At 39.7% G+C, this 9,700-nt stretch overlaps 1 pseudogene; it reads left to right on the top strand.

Moving 5' to 3' along the window:
- The first annotated feature begins 6,451 nt into the window (after positions 1-6,451).
- Positions 6,452-7,677, top strand: LOC100619106 (heat shock cognate 71 kDa protein-like; annotated as a pseudogene).
- The last annotated feature ends 2,023 nt before the right edge of the window (positions 7,678-9,700 follow it).

Here is a 9,700-nt window from a genome sequence, read left to right as displayed (position 1 = left end):
AGGTACTCACAGCCTAGTTCCAGGTATTTGAGTGATTGAGAGGTGATTGCAGGTGGCCATGGGGTCATTGTAATTTTTTCAACTAAGACTTTGGAAAAGAAATAACTCCAATTAATAATTCATCCTGAGGAGTGACTAAAGTGACTTGGAGTGGGCCTCTGGTTCTTCAGAATTGATTGTCTTCTTTCAAATTTAGTCTTTGAGGTTCTAGAAATTAGGCAAGATGGATTCATAGTCAATTTAATCAATTTTGTTCTTTGTTTCAACCTCTAAAAGAGTCAGGAATGGGATTAACTAAAATAAGTTTGACACAGTGGATATGAGTCCTTTGGAGTTGTCCTGGATTCTTACATTGCTGAGAATAGTTAATTCATTCACAGCTGACCATCATACATTATTTTTTTAAAATGCATACCTTCTGCCTTCGAATCAATACTCTGTATTAGTTCTGTAAGAGTTAAATTAATGTTCAATATTTCAAGTATTATTTTATAAAGTTTATTATCTGAAAAAATTGAACTATGTGACTAAATTTTTTCTACCTGCTCAAAATTCCCACTCCACCAAAGCTGCCAACAGGAAGGAAAAAGAACATTAGAGACAGAACTCCACATAATTTATATCCTATCTATGTCAGATCATAATGACAGGAAGTGAGTAGGGTGCTGGGAATAGTTGTTTTGCTGAGGATCATAATTTTTAGGGTAACAAATTCAAATTACACAACTCCCCCCAAGATCCTTTGGAAGACTAGTATCCCCAATGGATCTTATAAACATAACCAACTTATAAATTACAATAATTTGTGGGTAAAAGGGAAAGAACAAAATCAATGATTGCTAGATGCACTGACAAAAAGCCAATTAGGTGGCAGTCCCCTTCGGCATAAGAGTATACATAAAAAATGAATGTGTTACAACTTTCCACAGTTCAATCAATTTTGCTCCATGGTTCATTCTGGGTCTTCTTAGGAGGTTTCTTCAGGCATCTTCATAGCACCTTCTTCAAATAATTCATCTAGATTCAAAGAGTTATCAAGTTCTCTTTCCTGAAATGTTTTTTTTTAAGATTTTTTTTTTAGTTTTATGACAATTATACAATCTCTATGACAATTATGCAATCCCCCTGAGGAGGATGTTTCAATCCCTATGATAATTACATAATCCCCCACTGAGGAGGGTGTTGACCAACACTTGGATTAACTCAGGTAGCCATTGAAGCTGATGGCTTTCAATCTTGGCTGAAGCTCCCTCTTGGGGGCCATCTCTCTTATAAGACTATAACCCATCAGGGGTAATCAAACCCCTTGGGTTTGCTCCTCCTTTGGCATGAGACTGTAACAGCTCTAAAGGCATGTCTTTTATATGTCCCATCCATTGTATTTTGGAGATAAGGACAATAGTAAAAATCACTTCAGATTTTTATAAATACAGAGGTGGGTAATGTTTAGGGGTGCCATGCGCCTTAGAAAAACTTTCTGCCTTACAGATGAGACATTAATATATCTCATCCACTACATTTTTATAAATGCAGAGGTGGGGAATATAATAGGCTTCATTCCAGAAGGCCCTTTAAAATCAATTTAATTAAAAAAAAATTTTAGACCATTAAATTTTCCTGGATTTTTACAATGGTATTTTCTCCAGTGCAGTCATAAGGGAAAGGAACAAATGAGGACAGTGAAACAGAACTAATAGCCAAAACACAGTAGCTTAAAGTGACATAGTATAACAGAACTTAACAAACTAAATAAAATCTTAAAACAGCAATCAGCAAATACAATATATGTGACAGGATACAGGCACTGAATTCAAGAGTCCTTTTTTCCCAATTCAGATACAGAGATTTCCATAAAACAATGGAGTCTGAAAAGGTTTAAAAATCCACCTCCAGATTCTTTAAGATTCCTTTTGTCACACCTTTGGGATCTCCCATAGTGAGGGAGAATTCCAAACTGAGCATAGTGTGGAGGAATCTCATTTGTGATATGTTGCAGAAGCTGGGCAGGCCAGAATGGCAAGAGGGTATAAGGAGATGAATTTCTCCCCTGAATCTTAGGCAATCTAATTGCAAGGACCTGTGAACCCAGGAATTGTAGGAAGAAAAAAATCCTAAAACTGGGAGCTGTTTGAAATAGGCAATACACTGCTCTTTAATAGAGCGGCCTATGCCTGCAATTCTACTTCTTGTTTGGAAGAGTAGCCTTTCTTCCCCTTCCCTCTTTCAGGGAGCAGTTAAGAGGGTTTGCCTAAGGGAAACACACCCAGGCTTCCATGGTAAGTAGCAAGCAAGCACTCAGCTGTTGGCAGGGTAAGGGTAAGAGGGATTTTATACTTTCCAAGCCTCCAGAGAGCAGCTCCAATCAGCAACAGCAGCAGTAGCAGCAGTAGCAGGTGGTTCCACAAGGACCACCCAGGCAGAGAGGCCTGCAGGAGTAGGCAGCAGCTAGGAGTTCTCAAAGGCGGTGGGGGTTTGTGGCAGGAGAAATATGAGGTTTTTTTTTTTTTTTAACTAAACTACTCAGGGTTTCTAAACCCCACTTCTGCATAAATGTAAGATATAACTCTTGTAGTTCCAAGGCAACAGAGCTGTAAGGACAAGATAATAGGGGCTATAAGTGACTTGCCCAGCCTCACACAACTAGGAAGTGTCTGAGGTCAGATTTGAATCCAGGACCTCCTATCTCTAGGCCTGACTCTCAATAACCATACATGCTATATTCTTTAGGTTTTGCTCACTTCACTTTTCATCATTTCATATAAGTCTTTCTATTTTTTTTTTGTGATCATCTTGTTTGTCATTTGTTATGGCATGATAGTATTCCATTACAATCATATACAACTTGTTTAGCCATTCCCCAATTGACTTATATCCCTTTAGTTTCCAGTTCCTTGCCACAACAAAAAAAGCTGACATATATGTACATATATACATATATATACCTATATAAATATATATATATATATATATATTTTTTTTTTTGTACAAGCAGTTTCCATAATGTCCCTACCTAAGTTTGTATCCTCAGCTTTCTTCTCTAGAGACTTGGGGAACTCCCCCTTAAGTGAGATCTAGGACTCTTAATGGAGCAGAGTTAGTTACCTGGCTCATAATGGGGGAGCTTCTTTGTTCCATATTGTTTGGTTTATATGTTTCTATGTATACTTTATTTGATTTCAGTTTCACTTTTTTGTTCAGTAATTTCAGTTGTGTCTGACTCTTTGTGACCCCATTTGGGGTTTTCTTAATAAAAATACTGAAGTCACCTAGCTGCCCCTCAGTTTTGTTGCTGACTTAGATAAAAATAGGTTTCTTTGCTCCTTACTGAGTGGAATATAATCGGTGTCTTTCTCATAAGAAGTGTTTCACCCCAATATTTTCAAAAACCTAAATAGAAGCTAGTATTTTCTCTTCCTTTTAGAACACCCCTCTCCTCTAAAGACAAAATCTTAGACCTGTCAACTCTCTTGTAACCTATAAGCCAGTAACTCACTTGCCTTTTAAAGATATCAAAGAAAGACTGTAACTAAGATTGTAACTCATTTGTCTTTTAAAGACATCAAAACCCAGTAATTCTCTTATCTTTAAAAGATGTCAAAGATGATGACATCTGGCTGGAACAAAGAATGAGAAGAGGGAGGTAGGAAGTGGGTGGAGTTTCTATGATTAGAAGACCCTATAAATTGGGTCTTTGGACTCAATACTTTGACATTCCTTAGATATCCAAAGCTTGGGGATGTCCATTTTGGAAAGGAATAAACTGCTATCTTATGCTTATGTTCCTTACTCCATTATGTATTAATTTAAGTGGATGGGGTCCATTGTTTGTGAACCCTCCCATTCCACACATGTAATGAATGTGTGTTCAATGTGGAACTGCTATTTGGTAAGAAGAAAGTCAAACTTGGATAGGAAGGATAGGTATTTGGTTGGAAGAAAGTCAAGCTTCTTCTCCCTAATTAATGAACAGAAATTAACTAGAATCTAAAAATCACATCCTCTGGATGAACAAAATTTAAGGGGCAGGAGAGATATAATTCTAGTCCCAGTTCCCCTTCTCTCTGAGTAGATAGAGTGGTGTAATATTTATTGGGAAAAGACTGGGAAAATGAAAAACTGGGGGATAATGGGAGGTTTGTAGTAAGGTATGGAGGAGTTGAGGGGAGAGAGGGAATATTGCTTGATGATGAAAAGGAGAGAGATGTCCCCTGCCGAGAGGAAGCAGCAGGGGTCCGATAAGGACTGTTTGTCGCTGAATGACGGAACTGATATTCAGCTCCCTCTACGCCCAGAAAAGATAGTCCACTTATCTGACTGCGAATTCAAATAATATAAAGCTTAATAACCAGTTGGGATTGGAGAGATATCAGGAAGTAGGGGCAAGGGAGGTCCCAAAATAAGGTTGGAGTCTTTCTCAGTTTTTGGAGCCGAGGCCAGGCCCCACAGGCTGGCAGAGGGTTTCTCCCACCCCCTTCGTCTGTGCTAGTTTTGTCAATTTCAGAATCTTAGCAGTAGACAGAAAGCAAACAAGAATAGTTCTAACTTTCAGAAGTGATTGGGCCTGAATCTTCGGACTGAACCAAGAAGAGGCACACCACACCAGCCTGGGCTGAACGAGTTCCTCCCTCCTCCAACACCAGGAAGGAAGTCAAACCCGGCAGGAAGGAAGTGCTAGTCACAAGACCCAACTGCCACGCCCAGTTGTCCCTTCCCCCACCAACTGTCAGTCTTGTTTCCTTTCCACAATCGTACCCTTTTTTTTTGTTGTGACCTTCCCAAGGTCACTTATTTACATTATAGTTACCAATTTACTAAATCTACTCTAAGGATTCTTTTCAGGAAAGTTTGGGTAAGGGTAGTTTTGGGTTTTACAATAAATTCAGTACAATAAATGTTGAACAAAACTATTACAAGAAATTTGAATCTTAGTGCTAATACTACTTACTCTAAGTTAACTAAAACTAATACATTATTTATATAAATTATTTACATATAATACAACAATATACATTGTTCCACATCCTGATGTCAGTCAAATAGAAATATCTATTGATCTTTTTATTTGCCCAAGACCTTATGGAACTAACTATATTCATATTTACATTTTGCATAAATACAATTCCAGACACTTGTTTATTTAAACATGGTCTCTCAATATGTTTGTGATTTTGTGTTTTGTGTCTAACAGTGTTGTGTTGATTTAATACTTAACAAGTTTCTTCAGATTTCCACTTCTCATGTGTTCTAAAATGGAATGAGAAATCCATCCTCGAAAGCCCCATCTCTGTTCTTGGGGCTCCAGGTTTGGTGGGGAAACTGGGAAGGGATCTTTCTGTCTGCAGGCTGAGGATCCCCGAATATTAGCAAGGGGAGGGCCCCGGCCCTCCGCTACCTCGTTTGGGCTGAGGGAGTGACTTTCCCAGGGTCCCACAAGAGTTCGGACCTCCCCGGCCCCAGCACAGGGCTCTCTCCAGCTCCCTGCCAAGACCAGCGCTCATGCCTTCCCTTGGGTGGCCTGATGCCCAAGACCTCCCTCTCCTCCTGAATACATAGCAGCCGTTAGGCCCCAACCCCCAACAGGGCCCTCACTATCTTGCCCAGGCTGGAGTACAACGGCTATTCACAGGTGCAATCCCACTACTGATTGGCATGGGAGTTTTGACCTGCTCCATTTCTGACCTGGGTCGGTTCACCCCTCCTTAGGCAATCTGGTGGTCCCCCGTTCCCAGAGGGTCACCATATTGATGCCGAACTTAGTGTGGACACCAAATCGGCATAGCACACAGCAGCCCAGAACTCCTGGGCTCAAGCAATCCTCCAGCCTCAGCCTCCTGAGTAGCTAGGACTACATGTGAGTGCCACCATGACCGGCTCCACCAGAGCTTTTTACCCATTTAAAGTTTGAGAATAGGTTGTCAGTCTTGTTTCCTTTCCACAGTGGTTGTTTCTGACCTCAACTTGTTGCTTATTCTCCTGGCAGAACTTGTCTCCCTAATAGAAGGATAGCATGGGGGTGAAAAAGAGGCTAAAGTTGTTTATTTTGACTCTCTTGGAGCCATACAACACTACATGTTGGAAAACAACCCTTACTACCCTTGGAAGCTGTATGAATATAATTTCTGGTATATTATTTTTGCAAGAAATTGTGGGGATTTTATTAATTTTTCTAAAAAGCCTTAGGCAATTTTTTTTCTCTGTCCTGTGGGCAGAGGGCAGTCTATGCCTAGCTCGAATTGCTTCAGGTTTTCAGAGTCCCATTGTTTAGATTTGTTTATACAGTAGGGCCTGTATCATGGGGGATATGTTCCAAGATCTATGGAGGATGGCTGAAATTGGACATAAACAAACACTTGCTGATCCCATATTTATGTGCTCTCTCCTCTCCCTCCTACCCTTCCACTTGGTGCTCATCAACCTCCCATTTTCCCATTCTCCTCTGGCACCACAGCAAACATGTTGAAGGGACCCGCAGTTGGCATTGATCTTGGCACCACTTACTCCTGTGTAGGAGTCTTCCAATGTGGGAAAGTGGAGATCATTGCTAATGACCAAGGAAACAGGGCCACCCCCAGCTATGTTCCCTTCACTGACACAGAGCGTTTAATTGGTGATGCTGCAAAGAATCAAGTTGCAATGAACCCCACCAAAACAGTCTTTGATGCCAAATGTCTGATTGGTCTCAGATTTTGTGATGCAGTTGTACAGTCAGACATGAAGCATTGGCCTTTTAAGGTAGTGAATGATGCAAGCAGGCCTAAGGCCCAAGTGGAGTACAAGGGGAGACCAAAAGTTTCTATCCAGAAGAAGTATCATCTATGGTCTTGACCAAGATGAAAGAAATTGCTGAAGCTTACCTTGGGAAGACTGTCACAAATGCTGTTGTCACAGTACACAATGTACACAATGATTCCCAACAACAGCTCACCAAAGAAGTCAATGTGCTCTGAGTCATTGATAAGCCTGCTGCTGCTGCTGCTATTGCTTATGGCTTGTGAAAAAAAGATAAATATGTTTATCTTTGAACTTAGAGGCGGTACCTCCTATGTCTCCATCCTCACCATTGAAGATGGCATCTTTGAAATCAAGTCCACAGCTGGGGACACCCACTTGGGTGGAGAGGACTTTGACAACCACATGGTCAACCATTTCATTGCTGAGTTCAAGTGAAAGCCCAAGAAGGACATCAGTGAGAACAAGAGGGCTGTCTGCTGTCTGTGCATCGCTTGTGAATGTGCAAAGAGAACCCTCTCTTCGAGTACACAGGCCAGTATTGAGATCAATTCCCTCTATGAAGGTATTGACTTCTATACCTCTATTACCTGGGCCCATTTTGAAGAACTGAACGCTGACCTCTTCTGTGGCACACTGGACCCTATGGAAAAGGCCCTCAGAGATGCCAAGCTAGATAAATCATAGATTCATGACATTGTCTTGGTGGGTGGTTCCACTCAAATCTCCCAAATCCAGAAGCTTCTTCAGGACTTCTTCACGGGCAAGGAGCTCAACAAGAGTATCAATCCTGATGAGGCTGTTGCCTATGGTGCCGCTATCCAGGCTGCCATCTTGTTTGGAGATAAATCTGAGAATGTGCAGGACTTGCTGCTGCTAGATGTCATTCTTCTTTCCCTTGGAATTGAAACTTCTGGTGGAGCACTCTTCTCTATTTTGGAACTCTGACCAAAATAGATGAATTTGCTCCTCTCTCCCATCCTTTAAAAGTTGCACATTGTATAGAATTCAAGGAATTCAAAAGAAAGGAGCAAAGAAACTGTAGTTGATTGATTAATACATAATAAGTTTTCAAATAAGTACATATATTAATTAAACTACATATTGATTAACTAAAATGTACTTCAAGGTTAAATGTAATGGTTAGATGCCGTTTGAGGAAACAATAAAGTAGAGAAATGTGAAAGGGGTTAGAGAAAATATCTATACTAGTCCTTATCCAGGAGGGCCAGTAGTGAGTAATCACATGACCTCCTCCAAGATGAAAGCTAGTCTCTTAGGAAACTAGGAAGGGAGTCAGCCTTTTCACTCAACCAACCAAGTAGTCCAGGAGTCAAAGTCTAAGTTGAAGCCAAGATCCATGCTGCAGTCTCCAATGAGGTTTCCTGGAAGACTATCTCTAGGAGACACTCTCCACAAGATTCAACTTCACCAGACTCCCAGTCCAAGGATCTTGTGGCTTTTATGGTGACTCCTTATCTCCTCCTCTCTTCACAGGGGCCATTTACAATTTCCAAAATTGTCACACCTCTCATCCTCTGAAGGTAGCAACTCTCCTCCTAGGATTCACACCTTTGGAATGACACTATTTCTGAGTGTGTGAACTCTTAAAAGAATTCAAAAGTTTCTGGCTGTTTGAGTTAGAAAAAGGGTGGAGTTCTTCCAAGTATCTTGCTGGCTTCTTACCTCTAAAGATGTTAACTCTCCTCCTAGGAGTAAGAGTTTGTGGACTTCCCTTACATTAGGGTTAATATAGGTGTATTCATTTTTGTTGTTGTTGTTGATTAATTCAAAAGCAGACAAAGAAGAGTTAATCTTGTCTTCAGTCTAGTGAGGTACTAAATTAAATTATTAAATTATTTTTAAATTATTATTAAATTATTTTTATTATTATTAAATTATTGTTATTCCAGTGTTAACTCCAACTAGTCAAAGAGAACAAAGGATTCCCTTTTTGCAAATGCAAACTCAGAATAGACAAAGAGAACCAAGAATTTCCTTTCACATCAGGAAACCAGAAAATAACTCAAACTGCCAAATGTCAATCTTTGGGTCCTCTGAAATTTTGGGTTATTTCATCCTAATTATTAAGTCAAACTATTCTGATCTCTAAGCAATCCACATATGGCTTTTGGTCATGCAAGGCTAGATTCCAACAAATCAGTACTCAATAATTTTACCTAAAAAGTAGTAATTAATAATTTTATTTACAATTCCCTTAAGGTCTTCTAAGCCTATTGTCTCCACACTAGCAGAAACACAAGCACAGAAGTAAAACTAGGTTATGGATTAAAAAGAGTTAGTCAAAATAATTCAAGCCTATAGAAGCATCCTCTTCATTGTTCATCTTATCAAGAACCTGAAAGATTCTTTTAAGGAAAGATTTTTTTCTCAGTAAGTGAGACCAGGGAGTACCTGGAAACAAGTAAGTCACAAGATTTCCCAAGCATTGAAAACAACAAAGAAAAAAACTACATGATGCTAGAAATATTATCAATCCCATTAGAACCCATTTAAAGCCATTTTACACCAGAGAGCCATGACTATAACCAAGTTCACCAAGTATCATCAATGTAAAACTGATGAATACTTAAAGCCGATTTTTGCAGATTCCCCTAAGCAGATTTCAGTAAGATGTTTATCATCCAAAATATTAAAGCAACATATTCCCTGAAAATCTTAGCAACCAAGGTTATGCTTAAAGATGATCAATGGTTGCCCAATTTTTTGAAATGAACTGAAACCATAGTGAATGTGAGATTTATGGACTCAGGGAGGGCTCATGCTACTTTGACCAGTTCACTATAGGTCCTAATGACTAACCATGGGATACCAACAAGAGAGAAACAGCCAAAGAAACATACTCAACTTTGGAAAGGATTTTTGTAGCATCCCAAGCATATTCACATCTATGAAATATAAACGATTGTATGGTTACTGTGTCTTCAGACACAAGGTTATACTCGGATGT

Source organism: Monodelphis domestica, chromosome 2 (assembly GCF_027887165.1).
Source record: "Monodelphis domestica isolate mMonDom1 chromosome 2, mMonDom1.pri, whole genome shotgun sequence".
NCBI classification, from domain to species: domain Eukaryota; kingdom Metazoa; phylum Chordata; class Mammalia; order Didelphimorphia; family Didelphidae; genus Monodelphis; species Monodelphis domestica.
The sequence above is the reverse complement of the archived record's forward strand: the minus strand, read 5'-3'. Positions and strand labels throughout refer to the sequence as shown.